This window comes from Puma concolor, chromosome E2 (genome assembly GCF_028749965.1).
Source record: "Puma concolor isolate L17-30 chromosome E2, mPumCon1.1.hap2, whole genome shotgun sequence".
Classification (NCBI taxonomy): Eukaryota; Metazoa; Chordata; class Mammalia; order Carnivora; family Felidae; genus Puma; species Puma concolor.
The window spans coordinates 9495028-9516522 of NC_141681.1; the positions used below are offsets into that span (position 1 = coordinate 9495028).

Sequence of the window (21495 nt, forward strand, 5' to 3'; positions counted from 1 at the left end):
CCTTGTGCACGCTTAAGCAAATTATCTCTAATAAACAAGTATTATGAGGACCCAAGGAAAACGTCAACCTATAAATTACTGATTTCAATCTCTCTCCCTCTCCCTCGCCTTCTCCCTCTCTCTCTCTTTCTGGATGAAAGTGGAAGTTAAGCACCAGTATCTGTCTTTATGTACCTTGTGGTCAAGCCTTGAGATCCTCCAAAGTCTTCCAACATAGCAGTGATTTTTCTTTGATGAACTGGGCACACTAACACGAGGGCATCCTGTCTCTCAACAAGCAACTCAGTGAAAACCACCAGACAATAACCATCCTCTAAGGAGTAATGGGAAAAAATAAACTTGGTCTATGGATTCGTGTCTTGGGTCTGCACGCCTTTACCTGCATGACCTTGGGTAGGTCGCTTAACCTCTATGTTGCAATTCCAACCCAAATTAAAATAAAATAAACAGGATGCTTAGCCTCATTTGGTTAAGTCCTACGATCTGTGCTGAAATGTTTTAAAATAGCTTGCACACAGCCCCTTCACAAACCTCGGGGACCCAAAGTTGGTATCTCCCAGTCTCCTCCCATTTGAACATTTCCTGGATTCACTGAGCCTAGCCATACCCAGCTCCCTCGCATCCTAGAACGGGATCTAGTAATACATTTATAAGGGCTCAACCACAGGGGAAGAGTGGTTCTGTTCCACAGAGTCGTTGAAGGAAACCAACAGAAGGATCCTGTTTCATCTACTTTTGTAAGATTGCCCTGACTGTCATCGTTATTCTAGCTAGACTGAAGAAGAAAAAAGAGCGCAGATAATGTGGAGATTCGTACATGTGGAGGTTTTCCATCGGTCCAGACTGGAGCCGCTGGGCATCATTTTGCATGAATTGCGTAAATTAGGATTCAGTCACTTGGCCAGGAATTAACTGCCAGAGCGGCCGGGAAAGATAGCGGAGATGCATGTCCTGGGAAAGGCTAGCATTATCTGTCACACTCAGCATTTGAAAAACATAAATATGGGGAAATGTTGTAATGGGTCCACATTCATTCTCTGCCCTAATCCGTGCCACCACACTCACTGCTTACCCGGACCTTGGACAAGTTATTTGTCATCTCTGAGCTTAATTTTGCACTTCTGGGATATAGCATTCTAGGTTCCTCACAGTGTTCTTGCGAGGTTGAAAGGAGATTATGACTTTCTGGTGTTCCCACGCACGTCCTCAGCGGTCACAACACGCAGTGCCCTTCCCCGTGGCCACTAGCCTCACAGAATACTGGCGAGGCAGGGGCAGATTTAGGGCAGCGAACTGCTTCCTCTCATCACTGTGCTTACCTCCCAGGGATATGATAAATGGTCATTTTCCAAGAAGGTCTTGCACAATTAAGGGGAAACATAATATTCACGTTTCTAAGCAGCTCTGTGTGGCGCAATAAAATTATTTTTTAAAGCGAAGTGCTTAAGGACACATTAAGTAAAAATTTTAAGTTTCTACTGCTCGAGACAAAGAAAGTAAATAGGGAAAGAAAATAGAGTTGGAAACAAAGTCAGTGGACCAAGGTTTCTTGGTACTAACATTCTACCATCCAAGCAGAGCAAGATAGAGGTAGGCACCATACCTAGCTTTAGAGTTACTTAATTTAATTAATGAATTAATTAGAGAGAGTATGAGCTGGGGAGAGGGGCAGAGGGAGAGAGAGAATCTGAAGCAGGCTCCACACGGAGCCCGACGTGGAGCTCAATCCCTTGACCCTGGGATCACGACCTGAGCCAAAATCAAGAGTCAGACGCTAAACTGACTGAGCCACCCCGGTGCCCATAGCCTTAGAATTACTTTAAAGGAGACTAGGAATTCTTGGAGGGTGGCTCCTGAAGGATAGGACAGATGGAGCCTTAACAGCTAAAACAGGTGCTGGCAAACTAAAGCCCATAGCCAAATCTGGTCCACTGCTTGCCTTTTGTTTTCTTAATATTTATTTATTTGTTTTGAGAGAGAGCAAGTGGGGGAGGGGCACAGAGAGGGGAGAGAGAGAATTCCAAGCCGGGTCCTCACCGTCAACACACAGCCTGATGCGGGGCTCGAACCCACAAACCATGAGATCATACCCTGAGCTGAATTAAAGCGGGTGGCTTAACCAACTGAGCCCCCCACGTGCCGCCCCCCCCCCCCACTGCTTGTTTTTGTAAATAAAGTTTTATTGGAAAACAGCCACACTCACTCATCCGCATGCTGTCTAGGAGTTTTTTGGGGCATGTGTGTGCTAAATGGCAGGGTTGAGTATTTGTGACGCAGGCTCATCTGTAGAACCTAGAACGTGTCCTGTCTCTCCCTTTACGGAACGTTTGCCAATCCCTGTTCTAAAATAAAAATGAAGGCTGAGATGGCTCAGTAGGGCTCAAAGTGAAGTGAGCCGCAGCCTAAACAGACTTTGACAAACCTTGGTCCAAATGAAGTGGGTCTTCAACCGGTTTCTAGCCCCTTCGCTCCCACTCCCTCACCCACTCTCAAGTAAAAAGAGCTGGTGAATTGATTAGCGGCGAAAGAATTATTGGAAGCTGGAAGGAGAGGAATTTAAGGGAGCCGTAATGACACCATAAAAGCTTTGTTGAGTTGCTTTTATGAGCCCGAAGCCGCTTAGAGGAGCCTGACCCTAAGAGGTTAGCGGAAGTGTGTAAAAGGCTTGCCTTTGGGATAAATGCATATCAAAACCCATCCACGGAGGGGCGCCTGGGTGGCGCAGTCGGTTAAGCGACCGACTTCAACCAGGTCACGATCTCGCGGTCCGTGAGTTCGAGCCCCGCGTCAGGCTCTGGGCTGATGGCTCGGAGCCTGGAGCCTGTTTCCGATTCTGTGTCTCCCTCTCTCTCTGCCCCTCCCCCGTTCATGCTCTGTCTCTCTCTGTCCCAAAAATAAATAAACGTTGAAAAAAAAAAAAAAAAAAAAAAAAAAAAAAAACCCATCCACGGAGGGAGAGCGGAAAAAAAAGGGAAATAAATGACAAGTACAGTACTTTAACAGGGAAAATTTCCTCCGAAAGGAAGCAAGCAATGAGGCCAGGCAGGAATAAATGGTGTAGAAATGACAGTCGCACCTCCGTCGGGCCACAGCAGCACTCGGGGCTGATAAGATCCAGCGTGTGTCAGTTGCCACGTCTCTCTTTTCACACTTCAATGTGAACTTTACAGCAAAAGGGGGACAGGAGGCAGTGAAGGGGAAAACAGTGGCTCAGAAGGACTTGTGCACGGAGTGTGAAGCCATTTGAATTTTATATTCGAAAGGACTCTGTAGGTGATCCCATGAATGCAATTATGCCCACCTAATAAAAGCAACATATGCTAAGACAATTAAAAGATTTTATTATATGTCTCTTCATTGTATTCCATTTCAGGCAGGGGAGTGGCCACGGAGGAGGAGCGGGGAAAGGGTGCATTTAGCAGGAAGGGGAGTCAGAGTCGGCCTGGAGCATGCTAGTGGGGAAATGAATGGGGTGTGCTGTGCTTTTAACATAAAGATGAATTATTAGATTCCTCTTTACCAGGGGTCTTTTCGCCTTGCGAACACCAGCACTCTGGTTTTGTGCCTCTGTGTGATGAGAAAATGTATCTGAAGACATCGCCCTGCCTGCTTCAGCCCTTGGTATTTTGGTATTCAACCATAAAATGAAAGCCCCTGAACAACGCCAGAGAGAAAAAAGTATGTCCCACGATTCAAAGTTTAATGACACATTGGGCACCTGGGTGGCTCAGTTGTTTAAGTGTCTGACCTTAGCTCAGGTCATGATCTCGTGTCTGTGGGTTCGAGCCCCACATCGGGCTCTGTGCTGACAGCTCAGAGCCTGGAGCCTGCTTCAGATTCTGTGTCTCCCTCTCTCTCTCTCTCTCTCTCTCTCTCTCTCTCTCTCTCTGCCCCTCTTCCGCTCTTTTTCTTTCTCTCTCTCTCAAAAATAAATAAAAAAATAAAAAAAAATTTTTTAAAGTTTAATGACACAATGGCAAATGGAAATCAAGTGAGCGTTCTCTTATCTCTTCATTCCACCTATATTTATTGGGGACCTAAGTTGACATTGGAGACTGGAGATTCTAAGTGGGAGAAAACCAGCTGGTTCCCCCAAGAAGCTCACTGGGACAGTCAGCCGGCTCCCCACCCCAAATCCACTTCCTACCTTGTAGTCACACAGAGCCATGTGGTTAGCTCTTTACCATGAGGCTGAGGCTGGTAAGAGATACCCGCTAGCTGGCTGCAGTTAGCCGCTGGGAGAATGCAGGCACAAGGTGGCTGGAGCTCGGGTCCCTGAGTCACTTCGTGGAACAAGGCAGCCGCTGGCCAGGCATACCCACGTACGCTGTTTCGTGAGTCAGAAATACAGCTTTGGGGGTTTAAGCTAGTATGCCTTTGGGGAGTTGTTTGCTACAGCAGGCCTATCTTGTCCTGATCCATATGGCCGCAACATGGACGTGCAGACAATTCACATCAGGGACATTTCAGCTAAAGCTGAAAGGCATAACCCGTGAGGAATTTAACAGGCAAGAGTGGCAGCAGGAAGGGAACTCAGGCACCGGTGACAGCATAACCAAAAGTCAGAGGTGTGAAGGGATGTGGCGTGTGCACAGGGAGTGAGGGGCAGGAAGTGTGGGAGGAAGAGGCGGGGCTAAAGGGACTCGGTGGGACCAAATAGCGCAGGGGTTCGTATGGAAATAAGGGAATCACAAGATTAACTCTGCGAAAGTATCTTTTGGTTAAAGGTTGGTGCCAGAACGCAGGGCAGGCATACACGTGGCCTCTACTGCTAACCATCCTTGATCAGAATCAGGGCATGGCCTCACAAGGCGGGGGCCACAGTTGGATTAGATACAGCACACGGAAGGCCAGGAGTCCTGTAAACAAGGGTCGCTTCTTCCTGAGATGCTTTTGCCCAGGAATGAAGAGCAAATCAAGGCCAAGGGAACAATCTACCCAAGCATATCCATCCAGCTAATAACAGGCATAGGTTGTCCCAGGATTCAGCTGAAGAGGACCAAAATGGCCAGAACCACAGCTTTGTGGCTGAGTTGGTGGCCCCACGGAAACACAGTTGAAGCCCATATGAAACAAGTTTGAAACCTACACACAGACTTCTAGGACACGGCGCAATAAGTGTGAGTGCCTGTCTTTGGACCTCAGAGGGACTCGGTTTTGTGAGATTCAACAAAATCCGATTTCAAACTCACTTGTAACACATAATCATGGAGAAGCCACTGAGCAATGAAGGTCCAAATGTCTTACTTTTATTCAAGCGACTAGAATGAGGCATATTAAGAATTAGAGCCACAACATCAGAGTTGACCAATCTTTATGGATCTTAGTTGGGCTCCACATAGTTGCTCTGAATCCTACATGCTATCATTTTTTTAAATGTTTATTTATTTTTGAGAGAGAGAGAGAGAGAGAGGGAGAGGGACTGCGTGAGAGCATGGGGAAGGGGCAGAGAGAGAGGACACACACACAGAATCCAAAGCAGACTCCAGGCTCTGAGCTGTCAGCCCAGAGCCTGACACGCGGCTCGAACCCATGAACTGTGGGATCATGACCTGATCCCCGAAGTCGGATGCTCAACCGACTGAGCCACCCAGGCGCCCCTGAACCCTACACACTATTAATGTGAGGCGCACGTTAATTAATGCGAGGGGGATCGTTGAAAAAAAGAGTTAATAGAGATAAGAGAAGTTAATAAGAAACAGGATGCCAAGTGAGAAAAGGCGAACACGTTGATGTGAGACATCCAGGCAAGAATAGCAATTCTTCTGGACTACGGCTAATATTAAATGGGATAAACGGTGCAAAATGAGAAGCATTCAAGCAAAATGGCATCCAGTAAAGGCTTGATAAGTCTACTCTACCCATCTCTTTTCTTCTTCTTCTTAATGACTTAGTATGAATCTTTCTGTTAATGTTATCAAATGTATTACTTAGTAATTCCTAAAATGAATCATTAGTCATTTTTGTTAATTTTCTGAAAGAGCAACACCCATGTTTCATTCCACCTCAGCCCTTTGGCTGAGAGTAGAAATTCACCAGACACCAGTACACTCTTAATCTTGAAGGATGTGTCATGGCAGTCTGGCCAAGACATTAATTGTTGTATTTTGGGGGGAAAAGACAATTTTTCAATAACCGCCTGACAGTTAAGGCAACAGAGAAAAGTGCAGAGCATTGACAACCCAGAGGCATTTTCTCCTGACGTTCGCAGCTAAGCTGAGTAACGCGCACTTTATCTACGAACCACAATACCTGTATCAGCGTTGCTATTAACCTGCCCCTCAGAACCCTTCACTCTGCAAAGCCATGGGGACCGAGACTTCACAAGACCAAGTTCAAATAAAGAGCCTGGCTGAATGTGAGGGCTACTTATAATTGCATATCTTGAAAATACCACATATCCAGCCAGTTTACAAGTTGTCACAAGATTTTACCGGCGACACATTTTCAATTAGACTTTTTCAAGTTATAAAGGCAATGCAATACGTTTACGTCTTTGAAAAGTGAAAAATGTACCCAGGTACATGATATATCCCCACTACCTCAACCCCTATTCATCTTTTTTTTTTTTTAACTTAGAACAGTCCAGTTTTTTTTTTTTTAATGTTATTTTTGAGAGAGAGAGCGAGCATGCAGAGGAGAGGGGCAGAGAGAGGAGAAGACACAGAATGTGAAGCAGGCTCTAAGCTCTGAGCTGTCAGCACAGAGCCCGACGTGGGGCTCGAAGCAGCTGTGAGATCATGACCTGAGCGGAAGTATGACGCTTACTGACTAAGCCACCCAGGCGCCCCTCATCTGTCCTTTAATATAACTTTAGTCAGAGAATATATTCCATTTTGAACCCCACTTTAGCCATTAAAACTTTTATCATGAGTATTTTTTCCAACTGTCTATTTATTTTAGAGACCATCTAATTCAGGGGATCTACTGTGATTTATGGAATCGTTCTCCTGCTGTTGAACCCTGAAGTCGATTCTGAAGTTTTATAGTGTGGGTTGTTTTTGTTTGTTTGCTTTTTGTTTGTTTTGTTTTGTTTTTTACATTTTTGAAGCGGGAGAGCGTTATTTGGTAGGAAATACTTTTTTTAGTGGTCTTAACTCTTGGTGTCTGTAAGCTGCAGTCTCCTTTCGTGTCTTTGAAGATTGAGTAAGACAAGCTCATTATGAGGCTTTCAGGGGTGAACAGTTCAACTGTTTTCTTGGAATTGCACTGAGCTTCTGATGCCAATCTCTGCCTAGTAACTGGCTTGGGTCGTGTACGAGGAGGGGTGAAAGAGACCCATATGGACCATCTGAATAATCAAATATTTGCACCAATGGGTCATTCGGTGGTGCCTCAAATGCACCAGGCGTTCTTGTGCATCTAAGATGGTTCATGGATAGTTCCGTCAGTCTGGAATGTACCCCTCCCACGTCCCTCAGGAAGTCCAGGAGGGGAGCAGATGATACAAACCGATAGGGTTCATTCTGCAGTGACATACATGCATATAGGCATGGGCCTAGAGACGTGGACACACATGTGTTTTAAATGCGATTAACGTAGTTCTTGTGCTGGAAAAGATTTTTCTGGAGAGAATCCTGATGTCTTTGTAATACAATGAGATGGATGCATCAAGGCATTCAAGTCATAGTTTTATACTTCCATAGCCTCTCTCTCTCTCTTTCTCTCTCTCTCATACACACACACACACACACACACACACACACACACACACGAAAGAAGTCAACCATCTCTTACAGTCTGTCTTTGCTATTGGCAATGAGATTGCCCAATTTCTGGGGAAAGCAAAAAGCATACTCCCAAAGAAGTTCCACAGATTCTTACGGTTGGCATCCTGGACATGATTCAGAGTCACTCAATGGGGAGCAAACATTTATTGAGGGCCGACTCTGGGCTAGGCATCGGAGCTATAAAGATGGGTGGTTGCTGCCCTCCAAGAGCTTGCAGCCCAGAGCAGAAATACAAGGCCTTGAGGGGACTCGGAAACAGTTGAGGAGAGCTGTGTGCTCCCAGATACACGTGTCTTTGACTATTTCTGGAGTCTGTGCGTTCTGTACTATAGCAGCTACTTTAATGACACACGCACTATGTGCCAAGTACCATGCAAGGCACTGGGGGTACACGCAGTTCCTGCTCCCAGAGGCTCAATGTCAAGTGGAGAAATCGCAAAATAAGGATGTTACTAGGGCACAGAGAGAAGTTCGTGGAGTATACAACTCACCACGAGGAGCCCACTCGAATGCAGCTCCTGGCCTCTGTCTGCTACCTGGTGACAGATCACGGTCACGTGCTAACGCAGGGGAGAGTCATGCCCTTGCCCTCCCTCCACAGGGCTCTGCAGAAGCTCCATGTTCCTAAGAGCCAGGATGATCTGCCTGACTTGTGGCAAACTGCCAAGTGCATTTGAAACCCAAGCCTACGTGTGTATAAAAATGCAGGAAGCCATCTTAAAAGGATACGCTAATTAGTTTCCTGGGATTTCAGATTTTAAAAGCTTTTGTGATCGAATTTGTTTCGGTAATTTTTTTAAAGGATTCCAAAGATTGGTTCTGCTCTCAAGACACCAGAAAACAACAACAACAAAAAAGGAGATAACAAACTTATTGGTTTCCACAGCAGAATGCTTTCAACGTGAACAGAGCGAAAACATCCGCTGATTGGTTGATAAAAAGCAATATGGCATTAAAAGGCCATGATGCATAGCGAAGAACCAACCTCCCTTGGGTGGCTTGATCTGACATTGAGTTGCTCTTGAAAAGCATTTGTGAGCCCCCGGCAGAATCAGGACCCAGTGTAAGAGGACCTGGGGGGCAGGTATCGTTTTCACTTAGACGAAAGATACAAGCAAAAAACAAACAAAACAAAAACAAACAAACAAAACCCACCACACCAAAAAATGGGTTTTTACATATTGAGTAGAAAAATGATGGGAAGGGTCACACAAGCATTTTTCTCATAAGCCACCCTCCACTCTTTTCATTAGGAATAAAAAGAGCTAATAATGGAAAGGATGCATACGATAATTATATTTGTTCAGTGTGGGGAAATAAATAATAATTGGAGTACTACACTATTATGAAAGTCTATAATCATATTATTAGAGGTGTCCTATAATTAGAAAGCCATTATCGAAATACTTCCTCATAGAGTTAATCCCTCCCTCTGTGCCATCCCTGAATCTTGTCTGTGTTTCCCCAGGGGTGCACTCACCCCGTGTTGTCATCATCTGCCGGCATTGCCTGTCCCCGAGCTCATCTGTGACCTCGAAGGCAGCTCTCCATCAGCTCCATCCATATCACCCTCTGTGTGCCTGGCACTGGCAGCTAACCATGGAGTTGACTGCGTTCCACCTCCTTTTCAAGTTCACTTCTCCGGGTAGGCTAAGCCTTTAGTCTATCCTTAGAAACATTTTCCAACATCGCACGGTTTTCTTCAACTGGGGAGTACACGTGGGGCAATATCTAGATAAGTCCACGTACTTGAAATTTGTAGGCAAGGTGCTAATGATCATCAACCCACAGGAATCTGCAAAGGCTTGGCCAAAGTCAATAAAGAATCATGAGCAGTCACCCCCCCCCCCCAAACTGGGAAAAGCCCCATCTCCTGCTTATATTTCTTTAAAAAAGAAAGAAAGAAAGAAAAAAAGGATGACCTTGCAAATTACAGCCTTATAAATTTGACTTCTAAATTTGGAAAGATACTGAAAGAGGAAAAAAAAATCATGAAATGAGCTTGCAAAATCTTCAACAGGGCATTTACTGTAAAAGAAGAAGTAACTCTTGACTGAAAAGTGAGTTCTGTTTTTCTTTTTTTCTCTTTTTTGGGGTAAAACTTTTATCTTCTATAATGGAATCATGCAATCATTGGCTCCTAGGGAAGTACTTTGTAGTCAGATTTAATTTTCTTAATCAGCCATTATTTAGAGTATGAATAAAACTTGTTGGCTTATGAGACTGGCACCATTTTGAACCAAAGATAAAACGAAGTGGTCATATCAGTTTGGTTGTGAGATGCTCCTTGCTTCTTATAAGAAAATATATCAGGAGGCAGGTGAGGTCAGACCTGGGTCAAATTCCAACTTTGCCACTTTGCTAGCTGGGTGATCTTGGCAAATCACTTAACCTCTCCGATCCCCTGTTTCCTAAACTATAAATTAAAGATGATGACACCAACATAATTGCAGTGAGGATTAAATGAGGTGATATTTGTAAAAAGAAACATAGAACGCTCAACAGGGAACTGTTTCAACTGGGAAAACATGGATAGATTGGGTTATTGAAGGGTATTACAGAAATGTCTCCCGAGATGGTGAAAAATACAGGAGATCTCAGCCTGTCTGAGCTGGTGTGTGCTCATATAACATTTCCTTTTAGGAGGGGTAGTGAGGATATCCCTAAGACTACAATGCCCCACAAGAGGGCACCTAGTGCTGGTCAATAGAGCCAATTCTGCTGAGCCACTTAGGATGGTCATCAAGAGAAGGACTTTCCCCCCCCATCTTTATTTCTGGGACCAATTCTCTTTACCAGGTGTGTTCTAAGAACCTCCCCAACAGAGAGCAATTCTATCTAGACCCCTCTCTCTGTTTACACTCAGGAAAAGGGTTCAGGGAAGAGAAGGGAGGTCCCCAGGGTCACATGGGGAGTCCATGGTAAGGTTGGGCGAAAGACCAAGCCTCTGACCCTTGATCTGGGTCTTTCCAGCCACCCGGTTCACCACCTGCTGAGCCGGTCTACTCCGGCTGCACCGTGTCTTGTACACCCTACTTTCTAGTTGTTGGTTGGGACTTGTGCAATCGTTTCTGGCTTTGGCTATTTGTGTGAGGAGAACGGGCGGACTCAAAATTGCTCTTCCCCCATCCTTGATTCGGGGCTGTGGTGGCGTCCCTGGCTTCAAAAGGACAGCTAGGAGGTTGTGAAAGGAGATGCCAAGGAGGTCTGGAAGCCCAGTTTTTAGCAAGCCCAAGACTTTCAGCAAGTCCAGAGACCGTCTGCAGCCACGGGGAAGCTTTGCATTTCTACACGTTCCTCTAGCTTACAAATGGAGAAGTGAAATGAAGCCACGCACACAGTTGTTGCAATTTATGGCCTTTTTGGCCTTGGTCTTATGACCTAAGTCTTTTTGTGCTCTCTGACACATAAAAGGTCTCAGACATGTGACACGGTGAAAACACGCTGCAGTCTAGATTTGGGAAAATCTACAGCCAAAAGTTCCTGCCTCCGCAATGGGAGCCTTCGGACACATCGCTTGATTTCTCCGAGTCTCGGCTTCCTCGTCTCTACCATGGGGCCAAATCCACTCACTTCCCAGAGTTGTGAGATGATGGATTCAGGAGGGTAGCGTTTGTGAAAATAGCGCACGCCTTGCCCATATTATTTTACATACATTCCATCCTCTGCCGCTCTCCAAACGGGTTCCATGGTGTCTAAAGGAGCTCTGGGGTCAAGATTTTTACTGTAGGCCACTTTTCAAAGTTGAGCAGTTCAAACCTTGAAAAACCTTTTGACTTTTTAAAGGGGTTTTTCACATACCTTTTTCTTAGTTTCATAAAAGGTGAAAGGGACTAGAGCCACAGCAGCGGACGGGGACAGGGAGAGACCTGTTGGGACCTCCACTCAGTCCAACAAGCTCGGTCAGGGGACCTGTCCAGGACCCAGTAGTGCCGTGTGCCCCGTGTGCCTAGGTTGTGACTGAATTTGTCCCCGCTCAGAGGGGCCCGGCAGAGGGAAATGGGAGTGACCCGGAGGTAACGGTGCCGGGAGCTCTGGGAGCACTGGCAGCAGGGAGAATTCCTATTCCCTGGCCTCCCTCCTCTTTTCTAGGCCACCCCTCCTCCACTCTTGGGTAACCCGGAGCCAGAGAGTGGTGGGAAGGAGGGGAGGGAGACCAAAATAACAGGGACACAGGGACCGGATGCCTACCGGCCATTTCGGTTGCACACGCGCAAGCTAAGTGAGTCCCTGGGGGTTGATTATAGTTACCTGAGAAGACGCCTTCCCTCTTTCTGCAGACGGAACTTAATGAAAAGCCTGGTGCCTCAGAAGACACTGAGAAGCATTAAGAGCAGGCACCGGGCAAAATGGGGCAGCCACCGTGGAAACTAGTTTGGCGGCTGCTCGAAAAAGTTGGAGTCATCGTAGGACCCAGTGATACCGTGCCTATTTATCCCCAAGAGAAATGAAAACACACGTCCAGACAGATATTCACATCCAAACGTTCACGGCACAACGATTCGTCACAGTCTACCCAAAAGAACCCGAGTGCCCATCAGTGGCTGCAAGCATGAATACGATGTGCTATATCAATACAACAGAATATTATTCAGCCTATGAGACAAAGAAGTATTGACCTTTGCTACAGCACAGATCAACTTGAGAACGGTATGCTAAGTGAAAGAAGCCAGCCACAAATGGTCATAAAGTATCTGACTGCTCTTATAGGAAATGTCGAGGACATGCAAATCTGTAGAGATCAAAAGCAGATTTGTGGGCTGGGAGGAATGGGGAGTGATCAGTTAATGGGTGCGGAGTGTTTTTCTGGAAGGAGAGAATATTAAGACTACAGAGAGACGGTGGTTGTACAATGTTGTAAATGTACTAAATGCCCCTGAATTGTGTATTTTATGTTTCTTTTTATTGAAACAGGGAATTATATATTTTATTTTATTTTTTTAGTGTTTATTTACTTTGAAGGGGGAGGGGCAGAGACAGAAGGAGAGCCAGAATCCCAAACAGGCTCCATGCTCAGCACGGAGGCCGACATGGGGCTGGATCCCATGAACTCAGCACAGAGCCCGACATGGGGCTCGATCCCATGAACTGTGAGATCATGCCCTGAGCCAAAACCAAGAGTCCTGCACTTTGACTGAGCCACCCAGGCGCCCCAAGAACTGTCTATTTTAAGTGGTTGATTGTACATTATGGAAATTTCACCTCAATTAAAAAATATTTATGGGGGGGGGGAAAGGAGCAGGGATTTTAAATTCACTGTGGCCTGAGTTTCAATCTCACCTTTGCCTCATTTGACTTGTGTAACCTTGGGCTTTACTGTCTTTAGGGTGGTGGAAATGAGAACCCTAGAATCCCTGAGGAATCCATGAGACTCACGAAGCAAAGCACCTAGCTAGGCCCAGGGCGCCGTAAGCCCACACAGATGTCGGCTCCCTCCCTCCTGTGCCATTAACACACGTGTGACCTTCCTCAAAGGTATGGGCCAACCCAGCCTTCTGCGTACTGGGAATAATAGGGCAACCACATTTTCACCCACCCACCTAACACAAGGAGAATTGTTAGCATTTTGTCATATTTGCTTCGTGCTTCCTTTTTTGTTTGTTTGTTTAAATAATGGACAGAAATGTTTCAGATGAAGTTGAAATGTACTTGGACTCCTCTGCGCTCAGCTCAATGTCTCTTGTGAGCGAATAAGCAAGTCCATTAAACATGCGGAAAAGAATTTATTCATGCAGGGTCTACTATGAGCAATGGAGGTAACCACAGGATCTAGATACTAAGCTACGGAGCTTTGTGTTAATTGATAATTTGAGCATGTGTAGAGGTGGCCGTCCAGAGGTGCTGCGGGAAGGCACATGTGCCCTGGTTAGCAACATGCATTAAATAACATCAGGGGTTTGCTTTCAAACTCAGACTGCTGCTAACCAGCATGAAAACAAGTCCCTCCTCCCCCCTCAGCCCCGACATCCTCAAGGCACTGGCTATCCAGCAAGTGTGCTGCTAGTTAGGACATTTTCACACTATGGGTTATTGCCCCAGTAGTATGATTTTGGACTCTCATAGATCCGCTACCGTAATCGAAGGACATCACGTGAAAAAACATTTGGAAAAAAGAAGAATGCTATACTAACGTACTCAGCGGCTCTCAAACAAAGGGGGGGTCTATGTAGGATGGGTGGAGAGGAGGCAAAATGGGGGACACAGCTGTAAACTAATAAGGATTGAAAATACAAACTTCGAGGGGCATAATGTGATTCCAGCTTCTCATGTCTCTGAAATCGGAGCCTGGAAAAGCCCGGGCAGAAACGCCCAGCATGATGAGTTGGGAATGGGGTGAAGAAGGTAGGGAGGAAACTCAGGGCTCCGCTTCCAGAAATGACCAGAGTAACTTTCTTTGTAATTTTCACGTTTCCCTAAAGACAAAGATGACTGGTTTGCCCTGCAAACAACAACGACGACGACAACAAAGTCTAGAATGGGCTATGGCAATACATTACGCCGGGACGTAAAGCTAGTTTGGGCTGCTGGGGATACAATCTTTTCATAGGAGATCACTGTACCTGAAATGCAGATAGTTATAAAAATGGCATTAATTTGCTTAGACCGAGAGATTTTCACAGGAGAGCAACTAGCAGAAAACATTATGAAAATGTCCGAGAGGACTGGTAATTGAGTTGATTAGTATGACCTTGGTTATGAAGGTAATAGAAGAGAGACCGGTGCTTAGACTGAGTTATAACCCTGTTCCCGGTTCGGCGACGGAGTGAAGGATGTAATTTGTTCGGGCTGACGCGGGGTAGCCAAGCTTCCTTTGACAAAGTAATACACTGACTAGCCGAGCTTGGCCCGTGCTTTTACCCTGACAGAGTAAACAGGACAGGGTCAAATAACAAATGATGGACTGGGCTCGTGTGCTGGCTCACTGCGTAGACATTTGAGGGGCAGAACCTTCCGGACCATGAGCCCCGAGAAGCATTAATTCACTGCCTCTGAAGTAGCAAAGAGGGAAAATAATACAACTGCTCCCCAGCTGAAACAAAAGAAAGCAAAACACCAACATAAACAAAGAATAAACATCCCGAGAAGGTCTGTGCTGAATCTTCTCTGGCTCTGTTTTTCATATTTTTTATAGGCATTTAGGAAGCAATATGCCACTGGCTGCCGTGGGAAATTTAACTGCATTAATCATAAGAAAGGATCTTGTGTCTGGCCCCAAGCCCATGTTCTTTCTGCTATACCTGCTTAAAATAGGCAAATTTCTTTTAAAATTTATTTTTACATGTATTTATTTTTGAGACACAGAGAGACAGAGGATGAACAGGGGAGGGGCAGAGAGAGAGGGAGACACAGAATCTGAAACGGGCTCCAGGCTCCGAGCTGTCAGCACAGAGCCCCATGCAGGGCTCGAACTCACGAACCGTGAGATCATGACCTGAGCTGAAGTCGGACACTCAGCCGAGTGAGCCACCCAGGCGCCCCATAAATAGGCAAATTTCTCTTAATCACACACCACACACACACACACACACACACACACACACAGAGAAACACACAGGAGCCTGACCCCACAATAATATATTCAACATTTGTTTACTGGGTTGGGTCAATGGGTACCCAAAGCCCTTACACTGACTGTATCAGGTCACTAGCATTGTAAGGATTTGTACAAAAGTCCATGTCCTGGGAGTTCTATCCATTTCTTAACTGTGATGACCTTCTTCATCAAGCTCACTGCAGAAGAGATCGGATCTGGAGCCTGGAACGTCTGAGAGATATTTTGGACACTGCTATGGAGCCCACAGCGACCCTCAAATATAGGTTCTAACTCTGTACACACAAGTCTTGATCATTTCACATTTTCCATTCGTAACGCACACATATGAGATCTGAACTAGAGGGTTCTACTGGGTGAATAACAACAGTGTGCGTCCGCCCGCACACTTTGTTCTCTCTGGGGTGTGTGTGTGTGTGTGTGTGTGTGTGTGTGCGCGCGTGCACGTGGATATTTGTATGTTCCACCAGTCTCCGATTTCAGGGCTGGGGCTACGCAAATGACAAAGGGCCCAGAATCCCTTGTCTCCTTGCCTCTGTCACCATGCTTGCTGACCCTCTAGTGAAAAGGATCTGACCACCACATGCGAGTAGAATAAATTATCGCTGACACTCCAATATTTAATTATGCAGCTGTCAGAGCGGCCCTTTTGAAATTCATTTTAATAAAGTGGGAACTTTCCCTTTCAAGGTTAGAGTGAGGGGAGTCACCTTTGGTGTCAGCCGAGGTCTCCACCATGAGCTCTGCATTCTTGTTCCGGACGCCTGTCACTTGGTCTGATAGAAGGGCCTGATAACAGCTCTGATGCCTGGTGGCCTCCCCCCGTCCCTGCCTGAATGAACATCCTTCATTTAAACCCACAATAATGAGGACCTCAAAGTCAGAGAGGCGGGCACAAGGGCAGCCTGGAGGGGAAAAAATGGCTTCTTATTATAAAATTCACTCAATGTGGAAGCGGTAATCTAAAAGCAATCATGGTCATCTCCCTGTTTTAACTGGTTAGCCAGAAATATCTAACATGGTGGAAGGGAACAAAAAACGAAGGCAATCCTGGGGGGGAGGTAGGGGTGCCCAGATCCTGGCATTCTGTCGTCTTTGTGTCTCCCAAACTCATGAAAGAGACGTGAATGCACCGATTTCTATTTTGCTGTAAAACAACAACAACAACAACAACAACAACAACAACAACAACAACAACAACAACAGGTATCATAGTTTTTGTAGTTTGGTTCCTGGGCCATAAAGCTGCCCCGAGGAAAAGCCTTTTACATGGCACACTCAATGTGTGAAGGTAGTCCCGCCTGCCTGTTGTGGATGTGCCTAAAGTCTGTGTTTAGCTGACGTTCCATGTTTCTATGTAAACCATGCCTGCGGCAGCCAGGAGGCAGGAAATCATGGCTGGGCTAGAAAAAGCCCAACTAACTCCATATATACAAACAGACTGGTGCCTCTCTTCTCTCTCTTCTCTCTCTCTCTCTCTCTCTCCCCCCCCTTGACTTTTCACTCTATAGTCTCCCCCTTGCCCTCATTTTTATGTCCCTCTCCTTTCCCCCTCTGCGCTCCTTCTTTCTCTTGCTTTAATAACATGATTAATATTTATTGATTAGCGACTGTATGCTGGGCATTGTCCAAAGTTCTTTGTATGCTTATCTCTTGTGGCGCTCAAAGCAACTCTATAAATTAGGTGCCTTAATGATGGCTCCCCCTGTACAAAGGAGGAAGCTGAAGCCCAGAGAGACAAATGGTCTTACTCAAGATCACCCAGTTAGCGGACAGCACAACAGAACCCAGGCGGTTCCCAGGGCATAGAGATTGAACTACTCTGCTCTGTATGTGTTGCCTCATTTTCTCTTATTCTGGTCTCTCTCCCACTAACTCTCTCTCTCACTTTCTTCCCTCCTCGCTCCTTCCTCTTTTCCCCAACTCTCCCTCCTGGGTTTGTATACACCGTGTCTCTCAAAGAATGTACAACAGCTCCAGGGGATGTGTGCCGTGACTGGCCTCAGGCATAATACACGAACTCTCATCAACAAACACTGGTTTCGGAAAGAGGCCTTGTTGTGTGTGTGTGTGTGTGTGTGTGTGTGTGTGTGAGAGAGAGAGAGAGAGAGAGAGAGAGAGAGAGAGAGAGAGAGAATAAAGGCCTGAACGAACACTTGTGTGTGACTGTTGAGAGGTGCTTTCTTTAAACCCTAAGTAATAACCAGATCTGTCCATAAGCACTTTTTCTGGAGAGAACATTCCCTTCCCAGAGGCTGGGAAGATGGCTCAGGAGATGAATTACAGACAAACAAGGAGGCAGAAAAGCAACCTCTTTGCTTCTATTCTGCAGCTTTCCCAGGACACCTGCTTTGCAGGAGCACAGGGAAGGACCCCCAGACTCAGCCAGGGCCAACAGTCAGACCACCAGCACAGCCTCAAAGTACTGCTGATTTGTAGGCTGTACTTAAAAAAAAAAAAAAAAAAAAAAAACTCTTGAGCTACTTACTATGGGACTCATGACAGCTGAGGACACAAGACCCTGGCATGGCCTGAAGAAGCTGGAAGGACCAAAGTGGAAGTCATAGCCCAACGAATGGCAAACTGTTTACTCCTCCCCAGGCCTGTTCTTAACTGTGTCCTGCTCCATCCTAGGGCCAACCTTAAGGGCATCCCTGTTTCTCAAGGGCCAGTGATAACTGACGATGCCCCTCCATATTTGCCAACAAAATTGCCTATTAGGGGAACACCAATGGTGTGGAGATCGGTTGACAGTGCCCAGAAGAAGCCCCTCGACTTGAAAGAGACAACTGGGGGTCACTTTGATCTACATGACATGAACTCAAAACTTACAGGGCAGGAAAGTGTACTTCCAGGAAGTAAATGCCTCCTTGGAGCCCCCATAACTCTCACATGGGAAGCCCTCCATGGGGATTTGTTGAATGAATAAGTCAATGAGCGATTCATATCAGCATTCCAACAACCCAAAGACAAATACAAACATCTCTCTCAGCCTGTGAAAACAACTGTGTAAAACCAGACACCTTTGTTCTAGGTAGGAACAGTCAGCAAGAGATCACGGGATGATTTGGGGGTGAGCCACTGTCCAATAATCACCACGGACTTAAAAACATTCCCTAGAAAAAGACAACTATAGGAGACAGGTGCACTGGGGCCTGGCCACTGCCAGCTTACTGAGATCTTTAGTATAGGTTGAGTCACATCTCTAGGCTGTGGTTGGTCTTTATGGCCCCTGAGAGGGAAAGTCAAGGATTAGAGTTTCCTACCTAAAGGGACAACTGCAAGATAACCCAGGGAGTTTGTAGAAGGAATACTTGTCAAAGTAAACAGTCTAGATATAACTTATTCTAAAACTTTTTCCATTCGATTTGTCATTCTATTTGTAAATACTCTATTTGTTAATAACCAATTCTATTTGTTAATATTTGTTGGCTATTGGTTTTATGCGCAAAACTCATGCTATGGGCTCCCCATTTCAGCCTTGCAATGGCCTTGGGTGGAAGGGAGGCACAATAACAAACTCCCTCGTAGGGATAAAGAAACTGAGATAAAAAACTAGTTCAAGGTCATTTAGCTAGTACAGGGCAGAGGGAGGATTGAAGTGAGCTCTGCTGAACTCCAGCAGCAATGCTCTTAAACACCGTGCCGTGTTTTTATCAAATACACTGGCACTCCTCTTTTCCTCGTATTCCGCGAGCAAATCCAGGGTTGCCTCTATCTAACTTAGCAACCCTGTTTAATAAGGGCTGTGTTAAATAAGACACAGAAATTTTTTTTTGGAGGCGCGGAAAGTGGCCTCCTCTATCTGCAACGTTGACACAGTCATAGTCATGGAGATAGGAGTAACAGCAGCAGTACCAACAACAGCCACCACTACTGAATCAGATTAGGTGCCAGGAGCTGCGCATGTGTGTGTGCATGTGTATATGCACATGTGTGTGCACCTGGCACACACCTGTGCATGCGTGTACATGCATGTATATGTATGTGCATGCACCTAATTATGTAAATTTTATGTATGTTACATGTATTCATAAACACACACAACTGTTTTCTCTAATCTGCACTAATATTATGACTCCCATTTCATCACTAGATAAACCACAGCTCAGAAAGGCTAAACGTCTTGCCTGGGCTCATAAAGAAACTAACTGGTGGGCCGAGTTTGGTATGCAGATCTGACTCAAAGCTATCGTTCTTGAAAGACAAAATAAGTTAAATAAAATCCTTCTGTCATGCCTCTATATCACTTTAGAATTTATATGGGAGTTTCAAGTACCTCATTTTATCTAATCCTTATGACAATCGGATGATTGGCTGTTACTCATATCTACTGAGTATTCACATGACCCCTCTGTTACAGGTGATGAAATCACGGGGCCGCAGGTCACATGGCTTGTCGAGGGCGCCTCAGCTAACCCAAACCAGCCCCTGAGACTTCCACTCATCGAGTCCCAACGTGTCTACCTTCCTTAACGCAGAGTAGCTTGTCTCTCTGCTCAGTGGCGCTGTAGACCAGCGACATCCACCCATCAAGACGCTTGTCCCCCTGAGGTCCTCGGAACTGACAGCTTCCATCTTGAACAAATAGACTAGTGTTCATTTGGATGTTCTCGGGCTCATGTGGCACCCACTCCAACAGCTGCTTGCCGAGTGAATTTAGACAATGTTCTGGATGCCAGTTCTCTCATTGCAAATGGGAAGAGATTTACAAAGCAGCAGCCACTTGTCATGCGGAAATAATTACGGGTCAAAGTCTCCAAATCCCTGAGCTGCCCCGGGTATGTGTCCCAGTCCTGGGAGCCAGAGCACCCCACCCCAGGACGACCCTCTTCAGAGAGCGAGGGTGGCATGCACCCCAAGATGACAGGCAAAGGCTAGGAGGCTGGAAGGGAGAAATAAATCCCGAGTCAACGAGAAGGATTAAAAAGTCACCTACCATGAGGAGAATTCGCACTCCACAAATTTTTCTCGACTGAGTAAATTTAAAGAAATAAAACTAGATTGAGCATGCGTTTAATACTGGCTGCTATCTTTTGCTCTGCTCTGCTCAGTGGCTTGTTAAATATAAAAAGATTTGCCCTGCAAGGAGACGTGGGGAGAGGCAATCTCAGAAGGACCCATCAGCCACCCCGCCCCTCCTCCTTGTAACCCAGGGGAGACGGACAGCCCTGTTTCATTCTAGCGCCCCAGCGCTCCGGTCTTGTGTACAGGCCCCACATGCGATCACCAGTATCCCCACTGTCTCTTAATAGAAGGTGAGATATAAAAAGCTCATTCGAGATGCCAGGAGCTTCCCTTTCTGACCCTGGCTGCCTGAGAGGCAAATTGCATTAGAAAAATGACATGCCATTCATCTCGCGAGTACTTGCAGGAACATTTAGCTAATTAAATGATTAATAAATTTAACACTGCTTTATAATTTCATTTAGCTGTGTTGGAAATCACACGGTGAGCTGCGTATGCACCGAATGAGATTAGGTGGGAGTGAGGGTTTCGGAGGCTGCCCTGGTAATTGAGATTAGTCTATTACTACAGTGACCTTTTTAACTTTTATATTCTCTTGTTAAAGCGAAATAAAATTTTATTCACTTTTAAGGAATATTTACTTAGAGAAATTTACATGAAATTAAAGAAACACCAAGCCCAGAAGCCTACTGGGGCCAGAATCCATGCACTGTTCCTTTTCTAATTTTCAGAGGCTCTTTAGGAAATTGTTCTTGAGCTAGCTGGAGGCGGAGGGTAGAGCAGTGTGGTTTTAGAGAGCTCAATCATTCATTCATTCACTCAGTAAACACCCAATCCCTGCTGTGTCCTGTACATGCCTCTAGGCCCTGGTTCTACAGCAATAAACACAACCTGGGTCCCTGCTTCCCTGGAGTTTAGGTTATAGCGGGAAAATAGAAATGAGAAGCAAATAAATAAACAACAAAATAACAGACAGTAATAAGCACAGCACAGAGAATTAGAAATAATGATTTCTTTAGACTGGGGAGCCCAAGAAAATCTCTGTTCAGATATGACCATTCAACTGAGATCTGAATTATAAAAAGCAGCCAGCCATGCAAAGCTCAGAAGGAACAGCACACCAGAATAGAGGAGACTGGGGGTGAAGGTCCCGAGGAAGGAAGAAGTGGATGTGGTGTGTTCAAGAAACAGAAGAAACAGGGGGTTTGGGGAGCTGGTGTGTTGGAGGTGACGCAGTGAATGTAG

At 45.8% G+C, this 21495-nt stretch overlaps 1 protein-coding gene and 1 long non-coding RNA gene across 2 annotated transcripts in view; one reads left to right on the plus strand and one right to left on the minus strand.

The window, feature by feature from the left end:
* The window catches only part of WWOX (WW domain containing oxidoreductase), a 984564-nt gene that overhangs the window by 32285 nt on the left and 930784 nt on the right, over nt 1-21495 (minus strand). The window lies entirely within an intron of this gene.
* Nucleotides 9180-20403, plus strand: LOC147573359 (uncharacterized). The gene is made up of 3 exons (XR_015244681.1): nt 9180-9375; nt 13057-13205; nt 19646-20403. It is a non-coding gene; the product is annotated as an uncharacterized LOC147573359 (long non-coding RNA).